Source organism: Chiloscyllium plagiosum, unplaced genomic scaffold, assembly GCF_037043375.1.
Source record: "Chiloscyllium plagiosum isolate Xiang-an unplaced genomic scaffold, Cpla_swu_hap1 HiC_scaffold_33, whole genome shotgun sequence".
Lineage (NCBI taxonomy): Eukaryota > Metazoa > Chordata > Chondrichthyes > Orectolobiformes > Hemiscylliidae > Chiloscyllium > Chiloscyllium plagiosum.
The window spans coordinates 2906907-2930148 of NW_028270171.1; the positions used below are offsets into that span (position 1 = coordinate 2906907).

The following is a 23242-nucleotide window of genomic DNA, read 5'->3' on the forward strand; positions in this document are numbered from 1 at the left end:
CCCCAGAGAGCAAGACGGAGTTTGCTTTTCTAGAACACATTCCAAAGCCAGAATTCAATGAATTTTTCAGAGTTGTCTTACAGGCAGGTGAGGACGGGTGATCGGTTCCCTTCTTTTTAAACCACTCTCGGTTGATATTTTTATTTTGTTTTTAACACACTTCAGTTAAGGCTTTATTAGCTAGATTCAGATGAAAGAGCCAAATTCCAAAGTTTTCTTGAGTGAAGGAAAGAGGATTGTTATTGCCTGCTACCCTGAAAAACTAATAACACAATGTCAAACATGAACTAGAGGGCATAGGTTTAGGGCGAGAGGGGAAAGATATAGAGTCATAGAGATGTACAGCATGGAAACAGACCCTTCGGTCCAACCCGTCCATGCTGACCAGATATCCCAACCCAATCTAGTCTCAACCTGCCAGCACCCGGCCCATATCCCTCTAAATCCTTCCTATTCATATACCCATCCAAATGCCTTTTAAATGTTGCAATTGTCCCAGCCTCCACCACATCCTTTGGCAGCTCATTCCATACATGTACCACCCTCTGTGTGAAAACGTTGTCCCTTAGGTCTCTTTTATATCTTTCCCCTCTCACCCTAAACCTATGGCCTCTAGTACTGGACTCCCCGACCCCAGGGAAAAGACTTTGTCTATTTATCCTATCCATGCCCCTCATAATTTTGTAAACCTCTATGAGGTCACCCCTCAGCCTCCGACGCTCCAGGGAAAACAGCCCCAGCCTGTTCAACCTCTCCCTGTAGCTCAGATCCTCCAACCCTGGCAACATCCTTGTAAATCTTTTCTGAACCCTTTCAAGTTTCACAACATCTTTCCGATAGGAAGGAGACCAGAATTGCACACAATATTCCAACAGTGGCCTGACCAATGTCCTGTACAGCCGCAACATGACCTCCCAACTCCTGTACTCAATACTCTGACCAATAAAGGAAAGCATACCAAACGCCTTCTTCACTATCCTATCTATCTGCGACTCCACTTTCAAGGAGCTATGAACCTGCACTCCATGGTCCCTTTGTTCAGCAACACTCCCTAGGACCTTACCATTAAGTGTATAAGTCATGCTAAGATTTGATTTCCCAAAATGCAGCACCTAGCATTTATCTGAATTAAACTCCATCTGCCACTTCTCAGCCCATTGGCCCATCTGGTCCAGATCCTGTTGTAATCTGAGGTTACCCTCTTCGCTGTTCACTACACGTCCAATTTTGGTGTCATCTGCAAACTTACTAACTGTACCTCTTATGCTCGCATCCAAATCATTTATGTAAATGACAAAAAGTAGAGGACCCAACACCAATCCTTGTGGCACTCCACTGGTGACAGGCCTCCAGTCTGAAAAACAACCCTCCACCACCACCCTCTGTCTTCTACCTTTGAGTCAGTTCTGTATCCAAATGGCTAGTTCTCCCTGTATTCCATGAGATCTAAACTTGCTAATCAGTCTGGGACCTAAGGGGCAACTTTTTCACGCACAGGGTCACGCATGTATGGAATGAGCTGCCAGAGGAAGTGGTGGAGCTGGTACAATTAAAACATTTAAAAGGCATCTGGATGGATATATGAAAAGTTTGGAGGGATATGGGCCGGGTGCTGGCAAGTGGGACTAGATTGTGTTGGGATATCTGGTCTGCATGGACGGGTTGGACCGAAGGGTTTGTTTCCGTGCTGTACATCTCTCTGACTGTATGTGCACAAACACAGGTAATAAGCTAAAATGGAGCGGTGAAGTGGGCAGTGTCCAATACTGATAGGAAGATAAAGACAATTACAGTTTTTTTAAAGAGATCCTTAAGTGGTGAGAAGGACCTGAACCCAGACAGTTTCCTTGGAATTAGAATGAGCTTTATTGTCATATGTGCTCACATGAGTACGATGAAAAATTTACAAGTCACTACTAATGGCACCATCTTAGGTACCATGGTACACAGGCACAGATTCATAAGTATAAAGTCTTCGGGGAAACAATTGGAAAAATAAAGAAATAAAAAGTCCAGGAATAAATTAGAAAAATAGAGGTATAAGAGTTCAGAATAACAGTCCTTCCAAGCCAGACTGCACTGGACTTCAACTCGATGCCAGGAGTCCACACTGAAGCTGGGAATCAGATCCATGCTGAGTTTGGAGTCCACGTTCATGCTGAGACCGGGAGTTTGAGTCCACACTGAGGCTGGGAGTCCGAATCCACTCTGGGGCCGGGAATTTGAGTGCCCCCTAGGCTGGGAGTTCAAGTCCACACTGAGGCTGGGAGTTCAAGTCCACACTGAGGCTGGGAGCCCGAAACCACACTGAGGCCTGGAGACTGAGTCCACTCTGAGGCCGGGAGTCTGAGTCCAGTCTGAGGGCAGGAGTTTTAGTCCATGCTAAGGCCGGGATTCCGAGTCCACGCTGAGGCCGGGATTCCAAGTCCACGCTGATGCCTGGAGTTTGATTCCACACTGATGCCGAGAGTTTGAGTCCATTCTGAGTCCACGCTGAGGCCGGAAGTTCAGGTCCACGCTGAGGCTGGAATAAAAGAATGACTAGAGTAGGAATAGGTCCAGTCAAGGATAGTAGTGGGAAGTTGCGTGTGGAGGCTGAAGAGATTGGGGAGACACTGAATGAATACTTTTCGTCAGTATTCACTCAGGAACAGGACATTGTTGCCGATGTGAATACTGAGTCACAATTAATTAGAATGGATGGCTTTGAGGTATGTAGGGAAGAGGTGTTGGAAATTCTGGAAAGGGTGAAAATAGATAAGTCCCCTGGGCCTGATGGCATTTATCCTAGGATTCTCTGGGAAGCAAGGGAGGAGATTGCAGAGCCATTGGCCTTGATTTTTATGTCCTCGTTCTCTACAGGAATAGTGCCAGAAGACTGGAGGATAGGAAATGTGGTTCCCTTGTTCAAGAAGGGGAGTAGGTATAACCCTAGTAACTGTAGGCCGGTGAGTCTCACTTCTGTTGTGGGCAAAGTCTTAGAGAGAATTGTAAAGGATAGGATTTATGAACATCTGGATAGGAATAATGTGATCAAGGATAGTCAGCATGGTTTTGTGAAGGGCAGGTCGTGCCTCACAAACCTTATTGAATTCTTTGAGAAGGTGACTAAGGAGGTGGACGAGCGTAAAGCGGTAGATGTGGTGTATCTGGATTTTAGTAAGGTGTTTGATAAGGTTCCCCATGGTAGGCTACTGCAAAAAATACGGAGGTATGGCATTGAGTGTGAGTTGGAGGTTTGGATTAGGAATTGGCTGGTTGGAAGAAGACAGAAGGTAGTAGTTGATGGTAAAGGTTCATCTTGGAGTGCAGTTACTAGCGGTGTTCCGCAAGGATTTGTTTTGGGACCATTGCTGTTTGTCATTTTTATAAATGACCTGGAGGAGGGGCTAGAAGGATGGGTGAGCAAGTTTGCGGATGATACGAAAGTCGGTGGAGTTGTTGACAGTGAGGAAGGATCTGGCAGGTTACAGCGGAATATAGATAAGCTGCAGAGCTGGGCAGAAAGGTGGCAAATGGAGTTCAATGTAGGTAAGTGTGAAGTGATTCACTTTGGTAAGAGTAACAAGAGGTTGGGGTACTGGGCTAATGGTCGGATACTTGGTAGTGTGGATGAGCAGAGGGATCTTGGTGTCCATGTACACAGATCTCTGAAAGTTGCCACCCAGGTAAATAGTGCGGTGAAGAAGGCATATGGCGTACTGGCTTTTATTGGTAGAGGAATTTAGTTGTGGAGTCCTGAGGTCATGTTGCAGTTGTGTAAGACTCTGGTGCGGCCGCATCTGGAGTATTGTGTGCAGTTTTGGTCGCCATACTATAGAAAGGATGTGGAGGCACTGGAACGGGTGCAGAGGAGGTTTACCAGGATGTTGCCTGGTATGGTAGGAAGATCGTATGAGGAAAGGCTGAGGCACTTGAGGCTGTTTTCATTGGAGAAAAGAAGGTTTAGGGGTGACTTGATAGAGGTGTACAAGATGATTAGGGGTTTAGATAGGGTTGACCATGAGAACCTTTTTCCACGTATGGAGAAAGCTATTACGAGGGGACATAGCTTTAAATTAAGGGGTGGTAGGTATAGGACAGATGTTAGGGGTAGATCCTTTACTCAGCGAGTCGTGAGTTCATGGAATGCCCTGCCAGTAGCAGTGGTGGACTCTCCCTCTTTATGGGCATTTAAACAGGCATTGGATAGGCATATGGAGGATAGTGGGCTAGTGTAGGTTAGGTGGGCTTGGATCGGCGCAACATCGAGGGCCAAAGGGCCTGTACTGCGCTGTATTTTTTCTATGTTCTATGTTCAGGTCCACGTTAAGGCCGGGATTCCGAGTCCAGGCTGAGGCCGGGATTCAGAGTCCAGGATGAGGCCGGAAGTCTGAGTCAACTGTTTTCTTGTTATTTTCTCTATCATTCTCTTTCTCTTTGCCTATTTCTCCATCTCTCTCTGGCAAAGGAGCTTGGTTTGTAATGAAATAGGTGAAATGCCAGTACAGCCCAGAGCTCCCAGAGGGCAGCCAAGCACCTGACTGTAAGAGTGGCCACTGATAGGCTCCTGTGCTAGACAATCCTGTCTCAGCAATACCTCACTAAGACCACTCCCCCTCCTCGAATATTGTGTTCAGAATCTGTACACAAATATGCGTGGCTATTGGACAGAAGGTCATGCATCATTGAGTCTTGCAGGGAGAGAGTATGAGAGTTTTCATGATTGCTTCTGTTAGGGTCACTGTTTTGGATACGTGTATGTGAAGAAGATCAAGGAAGTATAGCTGACTCAATCCGTCAGCGTATTGTCACTTGATCAGACAGATCCTGGCTGGTTTGTACAGAGGCACTATTAACAAGCTCTCTTTTGAATGTGGCCAGGTTCTTTATTCTCTGGGAATGTTCTATCCTCCCATATAAACAAAACCCCAGTCATAGTATTCGCAATATGAACAAAAGTGCTCTTTACTCTATATCTAACCCCGTGTTGTCCCTGTCCTGGGAGTATTTAATGTGGGACAATTTAGAGGAAGCTTCACTCTCTATCTAACCCAGTATTGTCCCTGTTGTGGGAGCGTTTGATGGGGACAGTGCCGAGGGAGTTTTACTCTGTATCTAACTCCGTACTGGGAGTGTGTTCTCAAAATATAAATTATTCCTTCTCTTTATATTCATGAGTGAAAGAAACACAAAATATGGAGCAAAAATAACCAAATAATGTGCCTTTGCTGTTTGCTGGAATATTCGCTGTCGTGTTTTGAGTTTTGTTTTGTCATGCTTCTCGCTGTCACACAGTTAACGATGGGACACCTGCCGGAAATGAAACAACAGGAACTGGATGGGAATGAAATAAAATACAGCGAAAAGCAGTGAGTGTATAACATGAAGGTAATAGGCATTTTATAGAAAGATATTGGAAAAGTAACCAGAAGATAATGAGAGTGTAACTGGAATTCACTGAGTGTTGAATGGAAATAAAATAGGAACATGATGGGATTGTAACAGGAAAGTAACGGTTTGTAGTTGAAAGCTCTTTGGTAGTTAATGACAATGTTCGTTTTTGGACCTGGTTGAATTTCTCTTTAAACACCAAGGACTTTATTAATTTGTTGTGTAGGTGGATGAAGGCTGTTTATTTAGTATTTGAGTTTCCCAAGGATAAATCAAAATTGTCGTCTTAAGCCTCACCCAAACCCATCAACTCCTACTCACATCCTAAAATACACAACCCAGAAAACCAAACTCACCCACTACAGCTGGCTCCCTCTCAAAGCTGGAGTGGTTTTCATGCAAAAAAAATCTTGTCAGCAACATTCTAACCACCTCGGACAGGAGACAACAGATTTATTCAGGCCCTATATGAATATTGGACAAGTGGATCTCAGTCCTTGCAAATGCTAGGTCGATGTTAACCCCTTTATGGCTGTGCTGGGCTCAGTCTGTGCTGATTGTGGGGCAGGTGAACAATGTTGGAAAATCAGCAGAGCCTGCTTAATGAGGAAATAGCGTTTAATTGACAGTGCGATGGTACAGAATCCTGATAAATATAACAGAAAGAATTTCCACATTTATCAAATCAGACTGTTCAGTGTCACCACAAGGAGTCAACAGAATTATACTGCTCTGGAGTGCGATTCATGAAAGGGCACCAGGGGCAGATCCCATGGGAACTTGCCAAAATAAATTGGACAATTATTGAAGATAAATAATTGCAGGGCTCTGGGGAAGTGGGTTTTAATGGACAGCTCTTTCAAAGGCATAATGGGCTGAATGGCCACCTTCTGTACTCACTAATTTATGATCTCATGAGTGGATATTTCCTCCAGTGTGGGATACTGGAAGAGAGAAAGGGAGAGATCATGAGAGTAGAGCAGTGTAGTATGAAGAGTTAATGACTATGATGTCAATAGTCAGCGTGATGTCAAGGTGACATCAGACGACATGTATATGGAATTTGGGGACAGACCTTTCTCGTAGAGTTTGGTTAAAGTCTGTCCTGTAACTAGTGTCAATATTCAGTCCATGCTCACAGGGTGCACCGAGGTGGTGTCCAGCTCTTTACTAAAGTCAACCAGAACCCAGTTGACACTTAGCAATAAATTCAGAAACACCATCACTCACAAAAACTGCAAGATATAGGACACTCTGTCCAGGAAAAAGCTACACATCCTGGTGGTCCATTAAAATGGGTTTACATAAAGATTTCCATCATAAAAGTCCTGCAGATGATGGAAATCTGAAACAGTAATTGAAAGTTGCTGCAGAAACTCAGCAGGTCTGGCACCATCTGTGGAGAGAGAAACAGAGTTAATATCCAGCCTGACATTTTTTACATTGACAGGTTTACAATCTGATCATCTGCTTTTGTGGGTGAGAGCTGAACTTTTGATCTTTGTTTCTTTGAATATGATCTCCCATCAAAAACAAGGTCAATGTAATTCCCTGAAAGAGAGAAGAGAAGCTGAATATTAATTCAGACTGGAACCTTGCTCCCTTCCTTCAGTTTCTGTCATAAGACTGACTGGTTGGAGAATGTACATTACATCTGCAACTTCTGGTTACCTGAGAAAGTGCTGACTTTGTAATGAGTCACAACTTAATCCTGGATGTCCCATTCCAGAGAGGAAGAGGTTTGGTACAGTAAGATTGCCATAGTCCCAGAAGACCATGGGGCTGCTCTCTCATTACAGAGGACAACTGGTGGTGGTTTAGTCTGAGGGTCACTGTGCCTCAGTAAAGAGAAAGGTTGAGAAAGAGAGTCCTTCACGGTAACCTCAGCTAGAGTGGGAATTGAACGCACTCTGTTGGTATCATACTATATAACATAAAAGTTAGGTAGTGATATCCTAATAGCAGCAATGCTGACTTTCACTGTTTGACATAATACACGACCCACTTGGATACAAAGCCGAAGGCTGGAGATGCCTGTAAAGTTAATTCCTAGCTTGCATCAGAAACTTCATGAGAAATTAAATCAAAAGTCATGTTGGGGGTGCAGTTTGCAATTAAAATTTAAAAAGACGTGTGGGGTAACTTTTTCACACAAAGGGTAGTGTGTGTATTGAATCAGCTGCCAGAGGAAGCTGGTACAATTACAACATTTAAAAAACATCTAGATGGGTATATGATAGGAAGAGTTTAGAGGGATATGGGCCAAATGCTGGCAAATGGGACATGGTCTGATTGGGATTTCTGGTTAGCATGGACAAATTGGTCTGAAGGGTCATTTCTATGCTGTATGACTGTATGGACCAACAGCCTCTGGAGACTTACCCGCAGCAAGAAAGAGCAGTACTGAGGCCTCAGCTTGAGTCTTGACATGTGTCAGAACTCCAGCTGTTCCCACTCTGTCCGGGGCGAGACTGTAAACAGGATAATGTGTTCGCAATGGCTAAAGCTGCTTGCTGGGGCTCACAGTGAAACATGCTAATGTGTGTTATTGCATGAATTTCTCCAAATGTAAGGCTCCACTGGAAATTGAGTGACAAGCTTCACCATTGATCAGTGATAAACAGCAAAAGACCTTGCCAAATAATTTGCTGCTGCAATTAGCATTCCACTAACTGCAGCAAATGTTTGTCAGCTGGCCAACCATAATCCCCAACAAAACCCACTGGATTGTTAATTCAACAAGTCAATATAAACAGCAAAATCAGCTCAAAGATTTGATTCCACACAGCCCTGAGCTGATTGCTAAAGGCTGAAATTTGACGGTTGCATTTACAGCTATACATCGGGAGCTGAGAATGTAAAGCCAAATAATTATGAATACTTCAGCCTTGAACCAAGAGTGTCACAACATGCATATCTTCTAATAGTGTAGTGAGGGAAGCATTGACTCCTGTAGCATGACCTATTGGAAATGAGACAGACCAAGAGCCCATTTATTTTCTTTTGAGTGTACTGGTGGCAGTTGGGACTGGTTTAGCACAGTTGGATGTCAGTAACTTCACTGTCATGGTGGTGCTTGATGACACATTCAGATCATGGTTTTTTGAAAGAACAAAAAGCTAATGAGTTTAGGCTAATTGAGAGGAGGAGAAGAACATTAATGAGGTAGATATGTCTCAGAAGGTCAGTAGTGAGGGAGTGTGGCACTGTCAGAGTGTTGAGGGAGCGCCGCACCATCGGAAGGTCAGTGCTGAAGGAGTGCCGCACTGTCGGAGGGTCAGTAGTGAGAGAGCACCGCACTGTTGGAGGGTCGGTACTGAGGGAGCGCCACACTGTCGGAGGGTCAGTGCTGAGGAAGTGCTGTACTGTCGGAGGGCCAGTGCTGAGGGAGTGCCGCACTGTCAGAGACTCAGTGCTGAGGGAGTGCTGCACTGTTGGAAGGTCAGTCCTGAGGGATGCCACATTGTTGGAGGGTCAGAACTAAGGGAACGCCACACTGTCGGAGGGTCAGTACTGAGGGATTGCCGTGCTGTCGGAGAGTCAGTATTGAGGGAGTGCTGCACTGTTGGAGGGTCAATACTGAGGGATTGCCGTACTGTCAGAGGGTCAGTACTGAAGGAGCGCCACATTGTTGGAGGGTCAGTACTGAGGAATTGCCGTACTGTCGGAGGGTCAGTGCTGAGAGATTGCCGCACTGTCAGAGAGTCAGTGCTGAGAGAGTGCTGCACTGTTGGAGGGTCAGTACTGAGGGATTGTTGTACTGTTGGAAGGTTAGTACTGAGGGATTGCTGCACTATTGGAGGGTCTGTACTGAGGGAGCATCACACTGTTGGAGGATCAGTACTGAAGGAGTGCCACAATCCAGAGCATTAGTGCTGAGGGACTGCCACATTATTGGAGAGTCTGTTCTGAGAGATTGCTGCACTATTGGAGGGTCAGCGCTAAGGAAGTGCTGCACTGTTGGAAGATCAGTACTGAGGGAGAGCTGCACTGTCGGAGGGTCAGAAATGAGGGAGTGCCACACTGTTGGAGAGTCAGTGCTGAGGGACTGCCACACTATTGGAGAGTCGGTACTGAAGGAGTGCCACACAGTCTGAGGGGTCATTGCTGAAGCAGTGCTACGCTGTTGGAGAGTCAATATTGAGGGATTGTCGCACTGTTGGTGAGGTCAGTGCGGAAGGATTGCCATGCTGTTGCTGCCTTCTGGTGTGACTTCAGAACACAGCCGTGTCTGGTGGGTGTTGAACATTCTGTGGAGGCTTCCCCAGTACAGGATGTCAGCTCATTCTGATATTGCTGTTTAAGAGTCTTGGAGTTTTCTAATGACCCATTGCTTTTCCTACATGATAGCAGAAAGTATACCTCCAAAACAAAAATCCATTTAGTCAACTGTAAAGCTATTGGGAACATCCTGAAGTTGTGGCCGATGCTGTGGGATCTGATCTGATTTGATTCTTTATACCAAAGTACAGTGACAAGTTTTGTTTTGGGTGGAGTACAGCACAACATAACACACAAAGACACAAAAATCATAGGGTGATTGAACAGAGTGAGAAATACCAAGTTATTGCTGCAGAGAAGGTGCAAAGAAAAAAAGATCAACATTAGATTTGAACATAGAACATAAAGTACAGCACAGAACAGGCCCTTTGGCCCACGATGTTGTGCCAAGGTTTAATCCGAATGTCAAATATAGTAACTTAACCGACACACCCCTCAACTCACTGCTATCCATGTGCATGTCCAGCAGTCGTTTAAATGTCCCCAATGACTCTGCTTCTACCACCACAGCTGGCAACACATTCCATGCATTCACAACTCTCTGCGTAAAGAACCTACCTCTGACATCTCCTTTATACCTTCTTCCTAATATCTTTAAACTATGACTTCTCTTACCAGTCAATCCTGCCCTGGGGAAAGTCTCTGGCTGTTGACCCTATCTATTCCTCTCATTATTTTGTATACCTCGATCAGGTGTCCTCTCTTCCTCCTTCTCTCCAGAGAGAAAAGTCCGAGCTTATTCAACCTTTCTTCATAAAGCAAGCCCTTCAGTCCAGGCAGCATCCTGGTAAACCTTCTTTGCACCCTCTCGAAAGCCTCTGTATCTTTCCTACAGTAGGGCAACCAGAACTGGACACAATATTCCAAGTGTGGTCTTACCAGGGACTTGTAGAGCTGCAGCAAAACTGCAGCTCTTAAACCCGATCCCCCTGTTAATGAAAGCCAATTTGAGAGTTCCATTCAGAAGTCTAATTACAGCAGGAAAGCAATTGTTCTTGAACCTGTTGACATGTGTTTAAGCTTTTGAATCTTCTACCTGATGTAAGAGGTTGCAAGAGCTTCCTCCCGGGGTGGGAGGGGTCTTTGATGATGACGGCTGCCTTTCTGTGGCAACGAGAAGTGTGGATGGAGTCAATGGACAGAAAGTTGGCTTGTGTGATGGTTGGGCTGTATTGACAACTTTCTGTAGTTTCTTACGGTCTTTAGCAGAGTAGTTGCTGTACCAAGCCATGATACATCCAAATAGAATGCTTTCTGTGGTGCATCTGTAAAAATCAGTGAGGGTTCTCATGGAGGTGCTGAATTTCCTTAGCCTCCTGAGGAAAAAGAGGAGTTGTGCCTTCTTTACTGTCGCTTCTACGTGGGTAGTCCAGGACAGATTGTTTGTTACTGTCACTCTTAGGAACTTGACACTCTCAACTCTTTTCACCTCAGCATAAGCCCTTCTTCAGGAATTAAGTTTAAGTTTAAGTTGCTGCTTTCTTTATGGAATTCACATTGGAATGACAAAAGATCTTTAGGAATTTCCTGATCCCTTTAGCCCCAAGAACTATATCATTTTTAAAAACATTCAATGTTTTGGCCACAACTGCTTTCTCTGGCAGAGAATTCCACAGACTCTCCACTCTCTGGATGAAAACATTTCTCCTCATTCCTAAATGGCCTGGCCTATATCCTTAGACTGTAACCCCTGGTTCTGGATTCCCAGGTAATCAGGAACACCCTCCCTGCATTTATCCTGTCTGGTCATGTTAGAGTTTTATATGTTCCTGAGAGATCCCTCATTCTTCTAAACTCCAATGAGAGCAATCTTAACTGATTCTGTTTCTCTTCACATGTCAATCATGCTATTCCAGGAATCAGTCTGGTAAACCTCAGTTGGGATGCACTCCCTCCATAGCCAGAACATCCTTCCTCAGATGAGGAGACCAAAACACAATACTCCAGGTATGATCTCACCAAGAGTCAAAATTAGAGTGGTGCTGGAAAAGCACAGCAGGTCAGGCAGTATCCAAGGAGCAGAAAAATCAACGTTTCGGCAAAAGCCCTTCATCAGGAATGACCTCACCAAGACCGTGTACAGCCATCTGCAAGTTCCCCTCCAAGCCACTTGCCATCTTGACTTGGAAATATATCAGCGTTCCTTCACTGTCCCTGAATCAAAATCCTGGGATTTCCTTGGGCATTGTGGGTCCACTTCAGCAGGTGGACAGCAATGGTTCAAGAAGGCAGTTCACCTTTACCTTCTCAAAGGGGCAACTAGAGACAGGCAATAAGTTCTGGGCCCAGCCAGCAACACCTGTGGCTCATGAAAGAATGAAAATGAATAAAACAAATGAATGAAAGAACACATCTGTGGCTTAAAGGAAGTGAGATACATTATCCTTAGATCATTGGTGAAATTTGCCCTAATTTCAGAGCATTTCAGAAAATGAAAGCAAAAATAAAAATATTTTTCTCCTGTGCTGTTAAATTTCTGAAATATCGTTGGGTAAAATGTTTGATTTGTTTAGCTGGGAACGGTTCCTGGGGGTTGTGTGGGCAGTGTTGAGCACAGGCTGCGGTGTCAGTCAGATCCACATTTCTGAGTAAAGCTTCTGATATTAAACAGCTCCATGTGCTCAATGTTACTGCCCGTCAGCAATGAAAGGCTGTTTACTTTATAAGGTCAGGCTTATCTTGGCAATGATTTAGAATGTTGGTTTGCAACTCAAATTCTTTTGAATAGCCCTGGTTCACAGAGAGACCCTGCACTCCCTTTCCAAAATGTTTCATCATTCACCTTTTCTGCTCGTTGACAGGTAGCCTTATCCTGTCAATTTTGCCTCAGAGAATTCCATGTCCATCCTGGAGTAGGTGGGAGGCGAGTACAGAGCAGATTTGTCGTCCGCTGACAACACAGCACTGTTTCCAGGATCCAAAGAAGCTGTATAATTTATCAGAGATCAGCTCTTCCCAATCCTTCACTATTTCAAGGCTTGAAAATTGCTATTGACCCCGCACTGTGAGGATCATGAGAGTGGGTGCATAGATTTGGTGAGGGATGGGTGATGCCAGGGTGACATTGGTAGGGGTGGGTGAGTATGGATTGTGTGGCAAAGTGTTTAATCTATAGGGTTTTTGGAGAAAGTAGTTGGGTGGCATGGTGGCTCAGTGGTTGGCACTACTGCCTCACAGCGCCAGGGACCCACCTTTGGGTGACTGTGTGGAGTTTGTACATTCTCCCTATGTCTGCTCCAGGGTTCCTCCCAGTGCTCCGGTTTCCTCCCACAGTCCAAAGATGTGCAGGTTACTTAGATTGGCCATGCTATGGTGTCCAGGGATGTGTAGATTAGGTGGATTGACCATGAGAAATGTGGGGTTACAGGGAAAGGGTAGGATGCGCTTTGGAAGGTTGATACAGACTCGATGGGTTGAATAGCCTCTTTCCGCACTGTAGGAATTCAATGATTAATTTTCCTTGGACTTTTATTTGGTGCAGGAATGGGGTCTGGAAGGTGGGTCAATGTACTCACCATTATAAAACACACTCAGGGCTCACACAAACACTGAATCTGACATCTGCAGCCACCAATATCTGCATCAAAGTACAGCGAGCTGGGAACTTTGGGAAGACCTGATGTTGATCAAGTAAAATCTAGAAGTTTTGGAAATGAGTTGAATACAAACACTAAAAATACAAAAATAACAGTGGTTGGAAGGAACACACTCAAAAGCAATTTAGAGAAGATTGCAATAGATGGTGTTACATTGGAATGAGTTGAGATTGACTTGTTTATTTCGAACAAATGATAACCGAAGATGGCAGATGTGGCACTGAAGTTTGAAGAAGGATAGAGACAGCCAAAAGTAACTTTGTGGAAATGGGGGATGTGTTAATGACCAGAAAATGCAAACTTGCAACAAGAAAAAAGATACAGCATGCACCTACTTTCTTGTTTATTTCAGAAACGTGGACAATCAGTAAAGATCTGTGGAAAATAAATACCTTTGAGATTTGGATGCCAAGCACAATCCATATGAGATTGTTGTTGTGTAAGGTGATAGTTCAGAAAGAGTTAATGATGAACCATGAGCTACACCCAATCAGATGCTGTAATCCACTCTGAGTGGAGAATTGGGCAGTCTTGCATGAGATCCCAGGAGAGACAAACATATAATTTCTGCTTTGTGATAGCTATAATTATACCTAAGTAGTTAATGTTAACCATACTGATTGTGATCATGTGATAAACTTGGTCTTATTGGGGTTAACCCAAATACTATTGCCCCTTATTGAGGATCTCTAGTGGTTTGTTTTCTACCCCTGGTAATTATACAGACCTGTAGATTCAGATTAGAAAAGAGGATTGGTAGCCAGCTTTTTTTGAGCTGAGGTAGTGTCCCTACTTCTGGGCCAGGAAGCCTGGGTACTAATCCCACCCACTGTGGACATTGGTCAGAAACTAGCTGGAGAAGGATTAGTGACAGAGAACTCCTCTGACCACCATCCCTAGTGTTTGGTACCCAGGACCCGGTACAACATGATAATCAGGTAGGCAAAAATGAGGACTGCAGATGCTGGAAACCAGAGTTTAGATTAAAGTGATGCTGGAAAAGCACAGCAGGTCAGACAGCATCCGAGGAGCAGGGAAATCGACATTTCGGGCAAAAGCTCTTCATCATCCATTCCTGATGGGTACTGTTCTTGAAAGAATTTAAGGTAACGAGTGGAGGAAGGCCTCCAGTCTGAAAAAAAGTAGAAATATCTTCTTCACATCCGCTCTATCCAGGCTTCTCAGTATTCTGTAAGTTCAAATTCAAATTCCCCCCTCGTCCTTCTAAGTCCATCCGGTACCACCCCAGATTCCTCAACTGTTCCTCATATGACAAGCCCTTCATCCATGGGATCGTTGGTTAAATCTCCTTTGCACTTCCTCCAACGCCAGCACATTTTTCTTTAGATATGGGGCCCAAAATTGCTCAGAATATTCCAAATGTAGTCAGACCAGAGCCTTATACAGCCTCAGTAGGACATCTCTGCTCTTGTATTCTAGCCGTCTCGAAGTGAATACTGACATTACATTTGCCTTCCTAGCTGCCAACTGAACCTGCATGATTACCTGAGGAGATTCCTGAACTAGGACTGTCAAGTCCCTTTGTGCTTCAGATTTTCAAAGCCTTTCCCCGTTTAGAAAGTAGCCTATACCTCTATTCTGCCTATCAAACAGCATAACCATAGTTTTTCCACATTGTATTCCATCTGCTACTTCTAGGCCCACTCTCCTGCCTGTTCAAGTCCTTCTGCAGCCTCCCTGCTTCCTCAACACTACCTGTCTCTCCACCTAGCTTTGTGTCATCTGCAAACTTAACAACAATGCCCTTAGTTCCTTCATCCAGATTGTTAATGCATAATGTGAATAGTTGCAATCCCAACAGAGACCACTATGCAACTCCACTAGTCACCAGCTGCCATCCTGAGAAAGATTCCTTTATTCCCACTCTCTGCCTTCTGCCAGTCAGCCAATCCTCTATCCATGCTGATACCTTGCCCCTAACATCGTGGGCTGTAATCTTATTTAGCAGCCTCCTGTATGGCATCTTATCAAAGGCCTTTTGGAAATCCAAATGGATCACGTCCACTGGCTCTCCTTTGTCTAACTTTCTCATTATCTCCTCAAAGAAGTGTATCAGATTTGTTAGGCATGACTCAGCCCTATGTTACTAAGCACTTCCAAATACTCCGCAATCTCATGCTTAATAATGGACTCAAAAATCTTAGCAACAACTGAAGTCAGGCTAACCGGCCTATAGTTTCCTGCCTACTGCCTCCCTCACGTCTTATCCGGGGTGTTGCATTTGCTATTTTCCAGTCCTCCGGGACTCTCCCTGACTCCAGTGTTTCCTGAAAGATCACCACCAATGCCTCTACAATCTCCTCAGCTATCTTTTTCAGAACTCTGGTGTATAGTCCATTGATCCAGGTGATTTACCCATTTTCAGACCTTTCTGCTTCCCCAGCACTTCCTTCGGTATGGCCACCGCACTCACCTCTGCCCCGACTGTCTTGAAGTTCTCGTAAGTTGCTGATGTCTTCCACTGTGAAAACTGATAAAAATACCTATTCAGTTCCTCTGCCATTTCTTTGTTCCCCATTACTACTTCTCCAGCCCTCATTTTCCAATGATCCAATATCCACCCTTGCTCTCTCTTAGCTTTTATATATTTTTAAAAAACTTGCAATCTTCTTTTATATTAATAGCTAGCTCACCCTTGTATTTCATCTTCTCCTTCCTTACTCCTGTTATAGTTAGCCTCTGTTGGTTTTTAAAGGTTTGCCAATCCTCTGGCTTCTCACTGATCTTCACCACATTGTATGCTTTTCCTTTTGCTTTTATACTCTCCCTAACTTCCCGTGTCAGCCACAGTTACTTCATCCTCCCCTGAGTATGTTTCATCTTCTTTGGGATGAATTTCTGCTGTGCCTGCCGAATCACCCACAGAAACTCCTGGCATTGATGCTCCCCTGTCTTCCCTGCCAGATTCCCCGTCCTATCACCTCCGACCAGCTCCTCCCTCAACTCTTTGTCGATACCTTCACTCAGTTGTAATACATTTACATCTGATTCCAGCTCCTGCCTCTGAAAATTCAGGGTGAAATCTATCATGTCATGGTCACTGCCCTCTTGTGGTTCCTTCACCTTCAGCTCCCTAATCAAGTCTGCCTCATTACACATTCCTAATTTCAAATGTGCCTGTACCCTTTGTGATGTGGAAGTGCCGGTGTTGGAGTGGGTGGACAAAGTTAAAAGTTGCACAACACCAGGTTAGTCCAACAGATTTATTTAGAAGTACAAGCTTTCGGCGCACTGCTCCTTCGTCAGGTAACTAGTGGGGTAGGATCATAGGACACAATTTATAGTAAAAGATCAAATTGTCATACAACTGATGTGATGTATTGAACAAACCTAAATTGCTGTTAAGCCTTTAATCATTTAGAATGGGGTTGCAGGTTTCGATTCATTAGTATGTATATCCCAGAACTTCTTTTAAGTCACATTCTTGAGATAACTTAAGGATTTTTTTAAAAAAGATGACATCTCAGCTCAGACAATGCATTAAACGTGTGAGATTAAAGTCAGTCTGTATTCCAACCTTGAGACAGACTGGTTCTCTTTCCAAAGTGGGAATTTATAAAATGTCACATGGACTGCCTGCCTACAGATTGTGTTTTTTGAACAAAATAGAATGTATCTGCAAATATAAATTCACCCCATAGTCTTATCTGTGTTTGTGCATGCATGTGAGGGATAGAGGAAGTGTGTGAGAGAGAGAAAATGTGTGTGTGTGTGTGTATACACATGTTTGATAGAGTGTGTGTACGAATGTGATGCCTGTGAGAGGGTGCGCGCTACAATTCCTTAGTACTTTGTTCCCTTTGCGGCTTTACTACAAGTTGCTCCAAAAACAAAATCTCACAGACGTCCCATGAATTTCTCTCCTTGAGATAAGACCATAAGACATAGGAGTGAAAGTAAGGCCATTTGGCCCATCGAGCCCATTTAATCATGGTTGAAGGGCATTTCAACTCTACTAACATGCAGTCTCCCCCATAGTCCTTAATTCCTTGCGAGATCAAGAATTTATCAATCTCTGCCTTGAAGACATTTAACGTCCCGGCCTCCACTGTGCTCTGTGGCAATGAATTCCACCACCAACCTGATTTGCCAAGTCCACCTGCTTCTTAAAGTCCCCCATGATTATTGTAACAGTGTCTTTCTTACATGCCTTTTATAGAGTCATAGATGTACAGCATGGAAACAGACCCTTCGGTCCAACCCGTCCATGCTGACCAGATATCCCAACCCAATCTAGTCCCACCTGCCAGCACCTGGCCCATACCCCTCCAAACTCTTCCTATTCATATACCCATCCTGATACCTTTTAAATGTTGCAATTGTACTAGCCTCCACCACTTCCTCTGGCAGCTCATTCCATACATGTACCACCCTCTGAGTGAAAAAGTTGCCTTTAGGTCTCTTTTATATCTTTCCCCTCTCACCCTAAACCAATGCCCTCTAGTTCTGGACTCACCCACCCCAGGGAAAAGACTTTGTCTATTTATCCTATCCATGCCCTTCAAGATTTTATAAACCTCGATAAGGTCACCCCTTAGCCTCTGACGCTCCAGGGGAAACAGCCCTAGCCTAGTCAACCTCTCCCTATAGCTTTAATCCTCCAACCCTGGCAACATCCTTGTAAATCTTTTCTGAACTCTTTCAAGTTTCACAACATCTTTCCGATAGGAAGGAGACCAGAAATGCACACAATATTCCAACAGTGGCCTAACCAATGTCCTGTACAGCCGCAACATGACCTCTCAACTCCTGTAGTCAATACTCTGACCAATAAAGGAAGGTATATCAAACACCTTCACTATCCTAACCATCTGCAACTCCACTTTCAAGGAACTACGAACCTGCACTCCAAGGTCTTTCTGTTCAGCAACACTCCCTAGGACATTTACATTCAGTGTATAAGTCCTGCTAAGATTTGCTTTCCCAAAATGCAGCACCTCACGTTTATCTAAACTCCATTTGCTACTTCTCAGCCCATTGGCCCATCTGATCAAGATCCCATTGTAATCTGAGGTAACCTTCTTCACTGTCTACTGCACCTCCAACATTGGTGCCATCAGCAAACTTACCTCTTATGCTCACATCCAAATCATTTATATAAATGATGAAAAGTAGTGGACCCAGCACAGCAACAATCCTTGTGGCACTCCACTGGTCACAGGCCGAAAAGCAACCCTCTACCACCACCCTCTGTCTTCTACCTTTGAGCCAGTTCTGTATCCAAATGGTGAGTTCTCCCTGTATTCCATGAGATCTAACCTTGCTAACCAGTCTCCACGGGGAACCTTGTTGAACGCCTTACTGCAGTCCATATAGATCACATCTATCGCTCTGCCCTGATCAATCCTCTTTGTTACTTCTTCAAAATGTATTTGTAAAAACCTTTTGGATTCTTCTTAATTCTGTTTGCCAAAGCTATCTAATGTCCCCTTTTTGCTCTCCTGATTTCCCTCTTAAGTATACTCCTACTGCCTTTATACTTTTCTAAGGATTCACTCGATCTCTCCTGTCTATACCTGACATATGCTTTCTTCTTTTTCTTAACCAAACTCTAAATTTCTTTAGTCATCCAGCATTCCCTGTACCTACAAGCTTTTCTTTTCACCCTAACAGCAATATATTTTCTCTGGACTCTCATTATCTCATTTCTGAAGGCTTCCCATTTTCCAGCCGTCCCTTTACATGTGAACATTTGCCCCCAATCAGCTTTTGAAACGTTCTTGCCTCATACCGTCAAAATTGGCCTTTCTCCAATTTAGAACTTCAACTTTTGATCTGGTCCATCCTTTTCCATCACTATTTTAAATCTAATAGAATTATGGTCGCTGGCCCCAAAGTGCCCCCCACTGACACCTCAGTTACATTCCTCACCTTATTTCCCAAGAGTAGGTCAAGTTTTGTATCTTCTCTAGTAGGTATATCCACATACTGAATCAGAAAATTTTCTTGTACACACTTAACAAATTCCTCTCCATCTTAACCTTAAACTATGACAGTCCCAGTGTACGTTTGGAAAGTTAAAATCCCCTACCATAACCACCCTATTATTTTTACAGATACCTGACATCTCCTTACAAATTTGTTTCTCAATTTCCCTCTGACTATTAGGGGTCTATAATACAATGGATTATGCCCGAAACGTCGATTCTCCTGTTCCCTGGATGCTGCCTGACCTGCTGCGCTTTTCCAGCAACACATTTTCAGTCTATAATACAATCCCAATAAGGTGATCATCCCTTTCGTGTTTCTCAGTTCCACCCAAATAACTTCTCTGGATGTATTTCCGGGAATATCTTCCCTAAGTACAGCTGAAATGCTCTCCTTTATCAAAAATTCCACTCCTCCTCCTCTCTTGCCTCCCTTTCTATCCTTCCTGTAGCATTTGTATCGTGGAACATTAAGCTGCCAGTCCTGTCCATCCCTGAGCCATATTTATATAATTGCTATGATATTCCAGTCCCATTTTCCTCACTATGCCCTGAGTTCATCTGCCTTCCCTGTTAGGCCTCTTACATTGAAATAAATGGAGTTTAATTTATCATTCCCACCTTGTTCTCTGCTTTGTCCCTGCCTGCTCTGACAGTTTAACTCACCTTTGTTCTCAACTGTACCAGTCTCGATTGAAATCTTTCCTCACTATCTCCCTGGGTTCCCCCCGCCCCCACCTTACTGGTTTAAAGCCTCCCGAGCAGTTCTACCAAATCTCCCTGCCAGTATATTAGTCCCCTTCCAATTTAGGTGCAATCCGTCCATCTTGTACAGGCCACAACAACTTCCAATAATCCAAAAATGTGAATCCTTCTGCTGTACACCAGCTCCTCAGCCATGTGTTCGTCTGTTTTAATCTCCTATTCGTGCCCTCACTAGCTCATAGCACCAGGAGTAATTCATATATTACTGCTCTCAAGGACCTCCTTTTTAAATTCCCGCCTAACTCTGTAATCTCCCTTCAGAATCTCAACCTTTTCCCTTCCTATGTCGTTGGTTCCAATGTGTACAATGACCTCCTGCTGGCCCCTCTCCCCTAGAGAACATTTTGCATCCTCTCGGAGACATCCTTGATCCTGGCACCAGGGAAGCAACACACCAATCTGATTTTCCGCTGCTTTTCTATCTCCTGATTCATTTTCTTCCACTCATCCTGACTACTGCTAGATCCAGGATCATGGATTCATTGTGGATTGGTGTAAAAACCCATCTAGTTCGCTAATGTCATTTAGGGAAAGAAATTTCCATACTTACCTGGTCTGGCCTACATGTGACTCCAGGCCCACAGCAATAAGGTTGACCTTTAACTGTCCTCTGGGCAATTAGGGATGGGTAATAAATGCTGGCCTAGCCTATGAATGAATAAAACAAAGTAGATGAATTAACAGCACATATCATCGTTAATGGGTCTGATGTTATAGTAATTCAGAGACATGGTGACAGGAGTTTGAAGCCGGGAACTGGGTATACAGGGCTCAACACGTTAACTTTCTCCCCAGATGCTACCAGACCTGCTGAGTTTTTCCAACACTGTCTATGTTGGTTTGTTGCATCAAGCAAGGAGCCAGACTGATGTTCATAGCAGGCACATGCTCACAGCTTGTTTTTATACTCATTCATGGGATGTGGGTGTCACTGATTGGTCCTGGGGTGCTATGGAAATGGAAAGTTGTCTTTTCCTCACCATCTCAGGGATACAAACCAGGAACATGAGCCCACTCGGCCCATTGAGCCTGCAGTTTCATTCAATGAGATCGCTGCTGATCTGATTTTAACCTCAACTCTACATTTCTACATATCCCCCAATAATCTTCCATCCCCTCAGTCATCAAATATCTATCTACCTCAATCTTCAAATTATTTAAACGATTTGCATCCCCTGCCTTCGAGGGAATTCCAAAGACTCTCAAACCTCTGAGGGAAAAATGATGACACCTGGCTCTAGGTTCTCTAAGAGATGAAGTATCGTTTGCACTTCCACCTGGTCACGTTCTCTCTGGACCTGGATCAGGAGCATTTGGGGATGCAGGAATGTGCCCCCGCCCCCCCGGAACTCCTGTGCAGGCTGCAGATTTTAAACTGCAGCAGAAACTGAAATTCTGCTGCCCTCTCCTGGGCCGGGCAAAGCATGGCAGCTGAAAATGAGCTGCTGATCTGTTAATTGCCAATGATATCTGTGCCTGTGTTAGAGGATGCTTGTGGTAGTGTCCCCTCTTCTGATCCATGCAGCCCAGGTTCAAGGCCCACCTGTTCCAGAGCTGTAATGACTTCTTTGACCACTCTGCTTAAAGAAGTAGGGAATCATTTTTTAAAAGATCTATGCCCCTGTGTCAAGAAAAGCTCACAGAATACTCGGATCATTTGTATAGCACCTGTCACTATCACAGGATGTTCAAAGCTGTCTAAAAGTCAGTGAGGTATTTTTAAAACATAGTAAAATAGGAAATGCCCCACAGAAATATCCCAACAGAAATATCCCACAAGCAGGTGTGAATTAATGTAGATTGCTCTGATGATGATTGGGCTTGGTTTAAAACCTCATCAGAAAGACAACTCTTCTGACAGTGCAGCATTCCATCAGCACTGACCCTCTTACAGCGTGGCACTCCCTCAGCACTGACCCTCTTACAGCAAGGCACTCCCTCAGCACTGACCTTCCAACAGTGCGTCACTCTGTCAATACTGACCCCCTGACAGTGTGGCACTCCGTCAGCACTGACCCTCTGACAGTGCAGCACTCCCTCAGCACTGACCCTCCCACAGTGTGACACTCCCTCAGCACTGTCCCTCCAACAGTGCGGCACTCCCTCAGCACTGACCCTCTGACAGTGCGGCACTCCCTCAGCACTGACCCTCTGACAGTGCGGCACTCCGTCAGCACTGACCCTCCAACAGTGCAGCACTCCCTCAGCACTGACCCTCCCACAGTGTGACACTCCCTCAGCACTGACCCTCCGACAATGCGGCATTCCCTCAGCACTGACCCTCCGACAGTGCGACACTCCTCAGCACTGACCCTCCGACAGTGTGACACTCCTCAGCACTGACCTTCCAATAGTGTGACATTCCTCAGCACTGACTATCCGATCGTGCGGCACTGACCCTCCAACAGTGTGGCATTCCCTCAGCACTAACCATCTGTCAGTGTGGCCCTCCCTCTGAGTTTGTTAATGGGTGTGAGGTCCTGGTATCTGTCCTGGGAAATCACCTGCTCCTTTGGCTGTGAGCTGACGGAACCCTGTTGGAAGGATTCACGATGTTCAGGAGCTCGCTCTGTGCTGAGAGTGATCACATTGTGGAGAAGCTGAGAGCAGATGACCTGTTAGCTGTTTTTCCACTGATAAATGTAGTTCTGCTGTTTTCGTTTTCACTCAGGCAGTAACGCTGAGCTGTGGTCAGGGGTTGAGCACATTGAAGTTGTTTTTGGGTTGGTGTGTTGCTGGAGGTGGTGAGGAATTGGATAAATGAAACTGTTTGAGAATGTGATTATTTCTCTGCTTTTGAATTTACTGCAGCTCTGGCTCAAAATGTCTGGGAAAGATCTGGAATCTTCCAGATCTCACTACCTCCATTATACCAAAATAACTTGCTGCTGATTCTGGGAAACTGAAATGAAACAGAAAGTGCTGGGTCCTCTCACTGTCACTGGCAGCATTTGGACAGAAAGAGTTGGTAATTATTTTCTGATGTGCCTGTGTTAGGTTTTAAGATAGGTTTTAAACAATTGAGAGACAGAGTGGGCAGTACAGGACTGAGGTTTAGATTAGAGTAGTGCTGGAAAAGCACAGCAGTTCAGTCAGCATCAGAGGAGCAGTAAAATCGCGTTTCGGGCAAAAGCCCTTCATCAGGAATACAGGCAAAGTGCCTGAAAGGTGGAGAGATAAATGAGAGGAGGATGGTGGTGGGGAGAAAGTAGCATAGAGTACAATAGGTGAGTGGGGGAGGGGATGAAGGTGATAGGTCAGGGAGGAGGGTGGAATGGA

At 44.6% G+C, this 23242-nt stretch overlaps 1 long non-coding RNA gene across 1 annotated transcript; it reads right to left on the reverse strand.

Moving 5' to 3' along the window:
- Nucleotides 1-1869: 1869 nt before the first annotated feature.
- LOC148141181 (uncharacterized) lies at nt 1870-22675 on the reverse strand. The gene is made up of 3 exons (XR_015752528.1): nt 22468-22675; nt 20514-20611; nt 1870-2524 (listed from the first exon to the last, which is right to left on the reverse strand). It is a non-coding gene; the product is annotated as an uncharacterized LOC148141181 (long non-coding RNA).
- Nucleotides 22676-23242: the final 567 nt, after the last annotated feature.